This window comes from Macrotis lagotis, chromosome 8 (genome assembly GCF_037893015.1).
Source record: "Macrotis lagotis isolate mMagLag1 chromosome 8, bilby.v1.9.chrom.fasta, whole genome shotgun sequence".
NCBI lineage: Eukaryota > Metazoa > Chordata > Mammalia > Peramelemorphia > Peramelidae > Macrotis > Macrotis lagotis.
The window spans coordinates 91,649,386-91,659,794 of NC_133665.1; the positions used below are offsets into that span (position 1 = coordinate 91,649,386).

The window sequence follows — 10,409 nt, forward strand, 5'->3', positions numbered from 1 at the left end:
TTTCTAGGAAACAGTTTCAGGGCTAGTAGGAAAACAGTATGAAAATTCTGTTCACAGTTTTAGGCTTGAAAATAGTACTTATGTTCTCTTATAGAAGAGAGCACAGGTGAGGAAAGCAGTGACCACACCAACCAAACCAAGAAAATAAATAAATAAACCATTGGCTAATTTGATTAAAAATAAAAAAGAAAGAAAATCAAATTACCAATGTCAGTAATGAAAAGGGTGAATTCAGCACCAATGAAGATGAATTAAAAAAATTATTAGGTACTATTTTATCTAATTATATGCTCTATATATGACAATCTAAGTAAAATGAATGAATATTAACAAAATATAAATTGTCTAGATAAACAGAAATTAAAATAGAATGCTTCTTTAACCCCATCTTTGAAAAATAAATTAAACAATTTTTAATGAGCTCCCTAAAAATAATCCCCAGTACCACGTAGATTCAGAAGTGAATTCTATAATACATTTAAAGAATGATTGATTTCAATAATATGTAAACTATTTGAGACAAAAATACATAAAAAGAATCTCTAAAAAATTTCTTTTATAATATATATGATATATAGTATAGGGAGAACAAAAATACAATTAAAAACTAGAGACCAATATCTTCCATAAATATAGATGCAAAAATTTAATTGAAATACTAGCATGGAGATTACAGCAATATATCACAAAGACCATGCAATCTTTTCAGATAAGACATATACCAGGCATTCAGGAATGTTTAATTATGAATAAAAGTATCTGAATAATTGACTATATCAATAATAAAAACAACAGGTATCATAAAGCTATCATAATAAATGCAGAACATTTTTTGACAAAAAGCAGTAGTCATTCCTAATAAAAACCACTAGAAAGAATAGGACAAAGGGAGCTTTCCTTAACATGACAAATAATATCCCTCTTAAATCTTCAGCAAACATTATTTCCAATTATGATTATGATGAGTTAGCACCCTTCCCAATAAGATCAGTGGTAAATTAATGATGCCCATTATCACCAGGACTGTTCAATATTCTGCTAGAAATGCTAATTATAGAAATGAGAAGAAAAGGAAATTAAAAAATAGACAATGAGTTTTAAAAAACTATCTCTATTTTCATATGAAATGATATTGTATTTAAAGAATCTTAGAAAATAGATTAAAATTGCATGAAATAATAAACAAATTTAGCTAAGTTGCAGAATATAAAATAAACCCACATATATTACTAACATTTCTACATAGCAAAATCAACAGCAAGAGATAAAAAGAGAAATTAAAACCTAAAATAACAAAAGACAAAATAAAATGCTTGGGAATCTATTTGCTAGAATAGATTTCCAGAAACTATATGGACATAATTACAAAGGAATTTTTACTAGTCTGATATAAACATTTGGAAAAAAAAAAAATGTTAGTTCTCCATTGATCAAAAATGAATTTCAGGGGCAGCTAGGTGGCGTAGTAGATAAAGCACCGGCCTTGGAGTCAGGAGTACCTGAGTTCAAATCCGGTCTCAGACACTTAATAATTACCTAGCTGTGTGGCCTTGGGCAACCCACTTAACTCCATTGGCCTTGCCAAAGACCTAAAAAGAAACAAAAATGAATTTCATAAAATTAGAATTTTACTTAATATAATTCTTCAGCATCATATACCAATTAAATTAGCTCAAAATCATTTTATAGAGCTTGAAAATAATTATGACAAAAATCATATGGAAGAACAAAATCTAAAAAGAATAAGGAAAAAAATGTGAAGGAAGGTAGTTTAGCCTTATCAGATCTCACTCTATTACAAATGGTATAATCTGATATTGATTAAGAAACAGTGGTAGGGGCAGCAGCTAGGTGGTGCAGTGGATAGAGCACTGGCCCTGGAGTCAGAAGTACCTGAGTTCAAATTCTGCCTTAGACATTAATAATTACCTATCTGTGTGGCCTTGGGCACACTTTGCCTCATTGCCTTGCCAAAAAAAAAAAAAAAAACCCAACAAACTAAAAAAAAAAAAAAGAAATATAGTGGTAGATCAACCAAATTGATTATATACACAATATATACATTAGTAAAATACTCTAGAGATCTAGTATTTAATAAAACCAAATATCCAAGTATTTGGGACAAGAACTTCCAATTTGAAAAAAAAACTTCTGGGAAAAGGAGAATGCAATTTATAATCAAATTTAAGGAGCATAAAATAGTTTTACAGGTCAAATGTATGGATGAAAGAAAAATGTATAAACAAAAGAGATATAGGACATTATGGGATATAAAATGAATAATTTTAATTTCATTAAATTACAAAGGTTTTGTGCAATCAAAGCCAATTTAGTCAAAATAAGAAGGAAAGCAGAGCAGAAATTTGCAGCAAATTCCACTGGTAAAGGCTTCATTTTTCAAATATAATGAGAACTGCATCGAGTATTTAAGAATGCAGTTCCTTCTCCAAATTGATAAATGGTCAAATGATATGAATAGACAGTTTTCTTAAGAAGAAATCAAAGCTATCTATAGTGATATGAAAAAAACTGAGGTATAACTTCATATATATATGTATATATATACATATATATATGATTGTCTAATACAAGAAAAGAAAATGACTAATGTTGCAAGGGATATAGGAAATTTAGGTACACTAATTCACTATTGGTAATAATTTTGAGCAGCAAATTAGAAGTAAAGTCTAAAAGGCTCTAAAACTGCATACTCTTTGACTCAATATTAACAGCACTAGGTTCTGTAGCCTAAGTGAGAAAAAAAGGAAAACATGTCTAATATGAAAATGTTTTGTCTGACAGCACAAGCATGATCTGTATCAAATTAGTTGCCTTCTCAGTGAAAAAGTGTTTATTTTGTTTGCAAATCTCAGGATGTAAAACAGGTTTTGTAAGACTATTAACTTACTTTACCTTTTCAAATCAGTTTGCTGTTTTCTGATTAAATAGCCAACTTCTGTTTTATTTCTAGTGGCAACTCATCTCATGAGAATTTTGCCTCTACTGTCACGCCACTCATACAACTGATATAACTGTTATTACTATCATAGACACCTCTTGAATTAACAAATAAGTTTTCAACTTTTATGTTTGCAAGAATTTCTACTCAAGGAAAACTAATAGGGAAAAGGAAAAAAAAAAAGAGTTTGGGGCCCCTTTGAAGGGGTATCTCGTTAAATGGCTCAGAACTACTTCCCACCTTAGCTGGGTCACTGATAGTGAAAGATTGGAGTCAGGTGATACAGTGGATAGCATGCTGGATTTGAAATCAGGAAAATCATCTTCAAAAGCTCAAATTTGGTCACAAACATATCCTTGCTGGATGATCTAGTGAACTGCTTTCATTTTTCATCTGTAAAAATGAGTTAGAAAAGGAAATGGAAAACCATTCCAGTGTTTTTGTGAAGAAAATTCTGAAATGGAGTCACAAAGAGTCTGGCATGCTTGATTGAACAACATAAGAAAGAGACTCTCTTTGTCTACCCCATACTGAATTCACATCCCCCAGGCCCAGAAACAGAAATTGGAAATCGGTATTTCTTTTCACAGGACCCCTGAGTCATACACTCTCCTCAATCAGCTACCAATGAGATTACTCCCATTAAGTCAGACATGGCTTGGAATCGGTCCTCTAGATCTGAACTGTCTATTATAAATAGACAAAAAATATCTGCTATACAAATTCATGTAAAGGAGAGTATCCTGGCCCCTAACAGGCTAAACAATTTTCCCCAGGGTGATCCAGTGAGTTATGTCACTGGTAGGACCTAAATACAAGTCTTCATGCTTTTGAGACTAGTTCTCTATCTACTCAATTGCCATGCTTTCTCTGTCATAAACATGTCTAGTTTGTTTAAATTTCCATTCCTACCTTGGGACTAGTTGGCAGTAAAATGTGAAGTTGATTTAAACACTGAGGTGTAGGAAATTGCAAACTTGTTGCAAACTGCCTTGCTGTACAACTCAGCCAGCACTGAATTAAATTAATGTGGTACTTTAAGAAGCCACCAATAAGTATGAACCCTTGATCACAGTGCATTCTTCATCCTGTACCTTTGTTTATTGCTTACATCAATACCGTGAATCACCCTGGTTAATGGGAGACAGGTACAAATGGATTCCCAGAAAGTTGGAGGGGAAAGCCACTCATTTGAATTAGTAGTTTCCTTCTCTCCTGATATGATTGGGATCAGAACTGCCAAGAAGGAGTCAAAGAGATACTTTACCTATCATCAGGATTCCGAAGTATAAATTTAAGATAGTGTAGTCTGGGTCTTGAGAAAAAATTAGCTCTCACAGTCCAGTGCTATAAAAGAATTGTGAAGGGGGGGGGATGATATGAGGTTTCAACTCTGGAAAAAACAGGAAATTGCCCTTTCTTTCTAATTGCATGACTTTGGAGGAATCACTAAGGAATTCTACTGCCCTGCCTTTAACAAAATGATTTTGTTTTTGTTGTTCTGCTGGGTTGTAGCTATCCTAAAAATAAGAACTCTAATTGAAGGGTTTCATTTCCTTTCCCCCATTAGGTCTCCTCCCTCACTGGTCCTATTTCTTTTGGACTGTGAATTGAAGTTATTTCCTTTTATAAGGCTTTAAGAACATAGATATCTGATTATGTCTGTGCTCCTCAATGAGAGACCAAAGATGGGGAAGTTTTCTTTTAATTTTACATATGTGACCCAGCATCTAATAAACATTAGTTTTCAAATCTAAATATAAAATCATTTCAAATTACTGACTCACCTATTAGATTTTCTACGTTGAGTTTGCCCTTTGGAAAATGTTATACTTATTGTGCTTTGATGGTCATCTTTGAGGTTCCCTCTATTAGTATTACTTTTCTTCAAAATGCAAATTTCTTAAATTTTGAAAAGAATAAGATGCATTTTCCTTACTTCTATGTTCTGTTTATACTCTATTCTACCAGGAATTTCATTCACATTCTATTTTACCTACTGATTTCTTCATGTTACATTAAATGTAGTGAATCTGTCAAATGTTGCACTGGCTTACAATTTCTCCACACATTCTACTAGTTCATTTTCAACTAGCAATATTATCATAAATGCATGAGGGTGTCTTTGCATTCTGATTTTACAGAATTATGAACCTGGAAGGAAGCATTGTATAGCCTGAGCTCTGGATCAGAATAACCTGTGTTCACCTGCTTCTGCCTAACATTGACTTTGTAGCCATAGGCAAGGGTTGATTGCAGATAGTACAAATTCAAGAATCATGAGGATATTTTAGATTTTCTCACTGTTTCTCAGAGGCAAAATTATGACCAAAATTCTAAAGGACTTCATATAACAGACCCTTGCTGTAAGTAATTAACTACATATAATACATGCATACATATGAACAAAACTGAAAACTTACATTTATATGCACATATGCACACTTATATAAATATGATACATATTGTAATTAGAGTTAAATTTCATCAGAAGGATGGTATCAACAATGGAGGTAACTGGGGAAGGAAAATTTTCCTACAAAAGAAGGTAATTGAGATTCACATATTCCATTGTTTTGTTTTGTTTTCTCTTGGCTTTTTAAATAATTTTAATAAATTTTTTTCTTCCTATGTTGATATTTTGTTCAGAGTAAGGAATTTCTATTAAGGAATTTTTTAAAACTCTAATGGTTATCACTATTTTCTTTCCTAATGTATAGTCTTATAATATATGTTATTTTCAAGGACTTGTACCATGTATTTTTGAGTGAAGGACCACTTCTTTATCTACTATAACACACTGTCTGTAATTATGCCACTATTTATAAACATATATACTACTGAGTCACTTATGAACAATTGACATTTGGTATATACAATGCTTCCCAGCAACATGTTCATTCCATCTGAAAGTTAGCAAAGCAGTTTTTCACAGATAAATAGACTAATAAAAAAGTCATTGCTGCCCATTAGTCGTATTGTCGTTTAAGCAAGACATTTGTCCATGCTAACTAGCACTGCTAAATGATGATGATAAGTTGCATGTAATTTAGCACACTGTAAAGAGAGAAAATCAATTGAAGTAATTGATGTAAAGTTTTAGTCAAAGAGGTTTTATCCACAGTCTAAAATGTCAGAACTTGAAGAAATCTTAAAAATTATATAATCTACCTTTTGTCCATCCTATTTACTGAGGAAGAAAATGGAGCCAGGTTCAATCTGTGAACTTTGCAAAGTGTATGATATTTGTTAGCAATAATTTAAGGACTAAAAGTCAAGTCCTTTAACTCCTGTCTCAGTGTTCTTTCCCTTCAGTTATACTGTCAGCTTAGTATATCTAGAGGGTTTCATTTATAGGGATTATGAACTAGCAATAGGGAATCAGCAAATATTCATAGTCCAAACTGATTTTAAGGTTATTTTTAGAATGAAGGTATGGGACAGCTAGGTGATGAAGTGGATAGAGCACCAGCCCTGGAGTCAGGAGTACCTTGAGTTCAAATGCGGCCTCAGACACTTAATAATTACCTAGCTGTGTGGCCTTGGGAAAATCACTTTTTCCTTGCAAAGAAAAAAAAAAGAATAAAACTATCAGTCAATTATTCTTCTCCACTACTAAGATGTGTGCTAGCCACTATGAATCTCTGTTTCTTTAATGCTCATGTTTGGCAATATGTTGTCATTTCTCTTTTAAAATTGTAGATTATTTTATAATTATAATATACTTGACTAATTAGAAGACAAATATAAATGAGATGATAGAATTAAAAAAAGCTATAATGAAAAAAGAAGGTAAATTTTGATTGGTCCTTAAGGATTAGCACAATGTATGTAAAAGTAGCCAAATTATCACAGAGTAAAGGACAAATAGATCAAAAGGAGAAATTGGAAAGCATCAAATCTGAATATCTCATTTATACAGAGAAAACTGCAGTCCAGAGAAACTAAATGGTTTGGCAGAACTAGCCAAAAGAATTAGACAACTAGATCAGAATCAATTCTTAACTACCAAACGAGTTTTAATAGCACTGTTCAGTGTTATCTCTGACTCTTCATGATTCCCGTTCAGAATTTTCTTGGGAAAGACATTGGAATGACTTGCTATTTCCCTTTCCTGATCTGTTTTTTTTTTTTTTACAGATAATTACAGTTAAATGACTTGTCTAAGTTCATATAGCTAGTAAATATTTGAGGTGAAACTCAGATATTTCTGGCTCAAGGCCCATTGCTCTATCCCCTGGAACATGTGAATGTATACACACACACACACACACACACACACACACACACACACACACACACACATATATATTCAGGATAAATATCTCTTTCCACAATGACCCCCAACACTGTATATGTTAATTTATTTGTATAGCATATTAAATATTTTTAGATTGTGCTAAGGTAAATTTTAGGACAGACTCTGTAAAAATATGATTACTAATTATAAATTAATACATTATGAATATGCTATTTCATTACAAACTCTGAAAATTGGAAACAGAATCTTCAAGTTTTTTGTGGAAACATATTTCATTTCTTTCCTTTGCCAATATAGTGATAGCCAGGCATAAACAGCCCCATAAGTTATGGCATTGTAGAAGAATGTAAGCTTTCCCTTTGGAGAATAGGTAAGATTTTGACAGTCAGCGATATAGGTGAGGACCTCCAAGGAAGAATCACTATTTGTGGAATGGTGCAGAGATAAAAACCAAAGAGTATCATGAAGTCACAGAGAAAATTCTTGTTTTATTTCTCTATTTTATAAAAAGAAAAAAATAGTGGAAGAGAATTACTGAAAACAGTTTTAAGTCAACTCATGGAGGGCTTTAAATGGTATGTATTGGAGTTTTCTAATTGTTCTGTTTATCTCAAGAGGACAAACAAGTGGATTACCATTGTAGAGAGAAAGATTTCAGTTCAATATAAGCAAAAATGTCCAATAATAGAAGTTTTCAAAAGCCCATTTGGTTGATCTGAGACACATGAAGTTTACCATCACTGGACATCTACAAGAGAATAATGGATAACCTCTTTCCAAAAGTATTGCCGAGAGATTTTTTCATTGTCTATGAGATGGACTAATTTCCTGGTGAATTTCTTTTCGACTTTAAACTTCTTGCTTGTGGGAGACTTTGACTTCTTCAATATTCAGTGGAGATATAGTAAATGTATTGTGAGAAGTTAATAGAAGTACAAGCAGAGATGGAATAAAATCATCCAGCTCAGAGCTAGGAAAGGTAAGAATAGAATGTCAGACATAGGTTTGGAAAAGAATGAGGAATAGTTAAAAAAACATATCTTAATAGCAATTTTTAGAAATATACATGTTTTAGAAAAGATAAGCCACTTTATACTTAAGAAGAAAAGTGAATGGCACAATGTAAAAGCAGGATGTACAATGGTATAACTCCATGGCAATGGTGGGAGAGAAAAGTCACCAATGTCTTGCCCTGGCTCAGGCTAAGCTCATTAAAAAATTGGCCCATTCTCCTGCTCCTGAGGAAGTGTATAAATTACATGAGGAATTAAATCAGCATTCTCTTCTAGTCCTCAAATAAGTTATTGCCAGTCTTTGGGAAGTGACAATCTGTACACTGCTATAAATTCAGAAAAGGCTTTTGGCTGAGCTAAGTAGTAAAGTGCTGACATGTTGATATTGGCCTCCAATTGGGAAGATTGAGAGAGATGCGGGTGGGAGGAATTCTCTTGGAAGTAAAGAAAAATACGTGAAAGTCAAATTCTTTTTCCTTTTAGATTCACCCCAAGCAGCAACAAATCAGTTTGTTGAAGGAACAATAGAATATTTGCAGTTGGTTTGAGGAAAAAAAAGAAATAAAAAACATGGCAAATGAAAATATCTCTTTTGCATAGATGATTAATGCTTCTGGGATCTAAAAACTTATTAGTGGAGCTCATCAGGGATATGGAAGCATCATCTTGGCTCAGAGATAAAAAATATATTCTAAATATATACTACTAGCATTTTGAGCCACCCGTTTATCTGAAACTGATGTGACAAAAAATTTCCAGAGGAAACTTAAATAGAAATGAGTTCCTTATTTTAATTTCTTATCCAGCAGCTTTTATTTTATTTGATAATGCAGACACTACAAGATGTTTTAAAATAACCAATTAAAACCTGAGAGCTTTATGTGTATATATATATATATATATATATATATATACATATTATATACATACACACACACATATATATATATAATTATGATAGGTTTTCATGTGTAAAAAAATGAAAATGCCTAGTTCCAAGAGAATTAACTTTGCTACACTTAGACTATTTACTGGATGTCAAAACAACTGACTTATCTGTCAATTGACTGAACAAGTCAGCTATTAAAATAATGAAATGAAGCAAAATGAAATAAAATACAAATGTCATTTAAAATTCTTTTCACCAAAAATTTTATTAAGCATCCATTATGAGGCAAGCATGGTTATTGACACTAGCTATATAAAGACAAAATGTAAAATAGTTCCTGTCATCAAAAAGGTTAAATTTATGGTGCTGGTGGTGGTGGTGGTGGTGGGAGGGAGGGAGGGAGTGGGGAAAGAGAAAGAATAGGATTCTAATCATAAGGAATTTGTGTGTTAGTGGGAGTTAGAGTTCAGATTTCTAGGAACAGCAGATAGGTCGCACTCCTAATTCTTTGACATCATATAATGTCTGTTTCTTTGCAGATTTTGCTTCAGTACCTGTCGACCTATACATTTCCTGGTCTTCAAAGAATGATAGACTATGAGAATGAAACAAAACACTTTGAAGAAGGGTCCTCACACTAAAGACAACAAAAATCCCATCAGCAAATAAAAAAAAATTGTTCCTTTTTTATGCTCTCATCATTTTGAGGTCTAATTAAATAGGGAAATTAAGGAAGAGGTGATATAATTACAAATTCATATTTTTTCTGTGAGAGGTGAGGAGGTTTTTTATTACTTTAGCAAAAGTTTTATCAAATTATAAATTAGTCATATTGAGAATGTCTCTTTTGTATACTAATTTAGTAATCTTTCATTTTATTGTATAAATATTTTATTTGTTATCCAATTATATACATTAATAGTTTCTACAATACATTTTTGTTAGGTTTTGAAATTTGCAGTTTTTTCTCCATCCTCTCAACCCTCCCTTCTGTTTAAGACCCTCACAGAAGTCAATCTGATAATCTTTGCATTGTTTCCATACTATGCATTGACCAAAATTGAATGTATAAAGAGAAAAAAACATACCCTTGAGGAAGAAATGATACATTAGAGATACTAAAATTATTTAGTACATAAGACAACTTTAAAAAAAATAGAAGGTAATATCTTTGGTCTTTGTTTAAACTCCACATTTATGTTCTCTGAAAACAGATGGTATTCTCTATTGCAGATACCCTAAAATTGTACCTGATTATTGCACTGATAGAATCCATTGCTGTTAGGG

At 32.2% G+C, this 10,409-nt stretch overlaps 1 long non-coding RNA gene across 1 annotated transcript in view; it reads left to right on the top strand.

The window, feature by feature from the left end:
• Positions 1 to 9,777, top strand: part of LOC141494889 (uncharacterized) — a 209,626-nt gene extending 199,849 nt beyond the window's left edge. Inside the window, exon 3 of the long non-coding RNA XR_012470573.1 lies at positions 9,662 to 9,777. This is a non-coding gene — a long non-coding RNA (uncharacterized LOC141494889). The remainder of the gene's footprint in view (positions 1 to 9,661) is intronic.
• Positions 9,778 to 10,409: the final 632 nt, after the last annotated feature.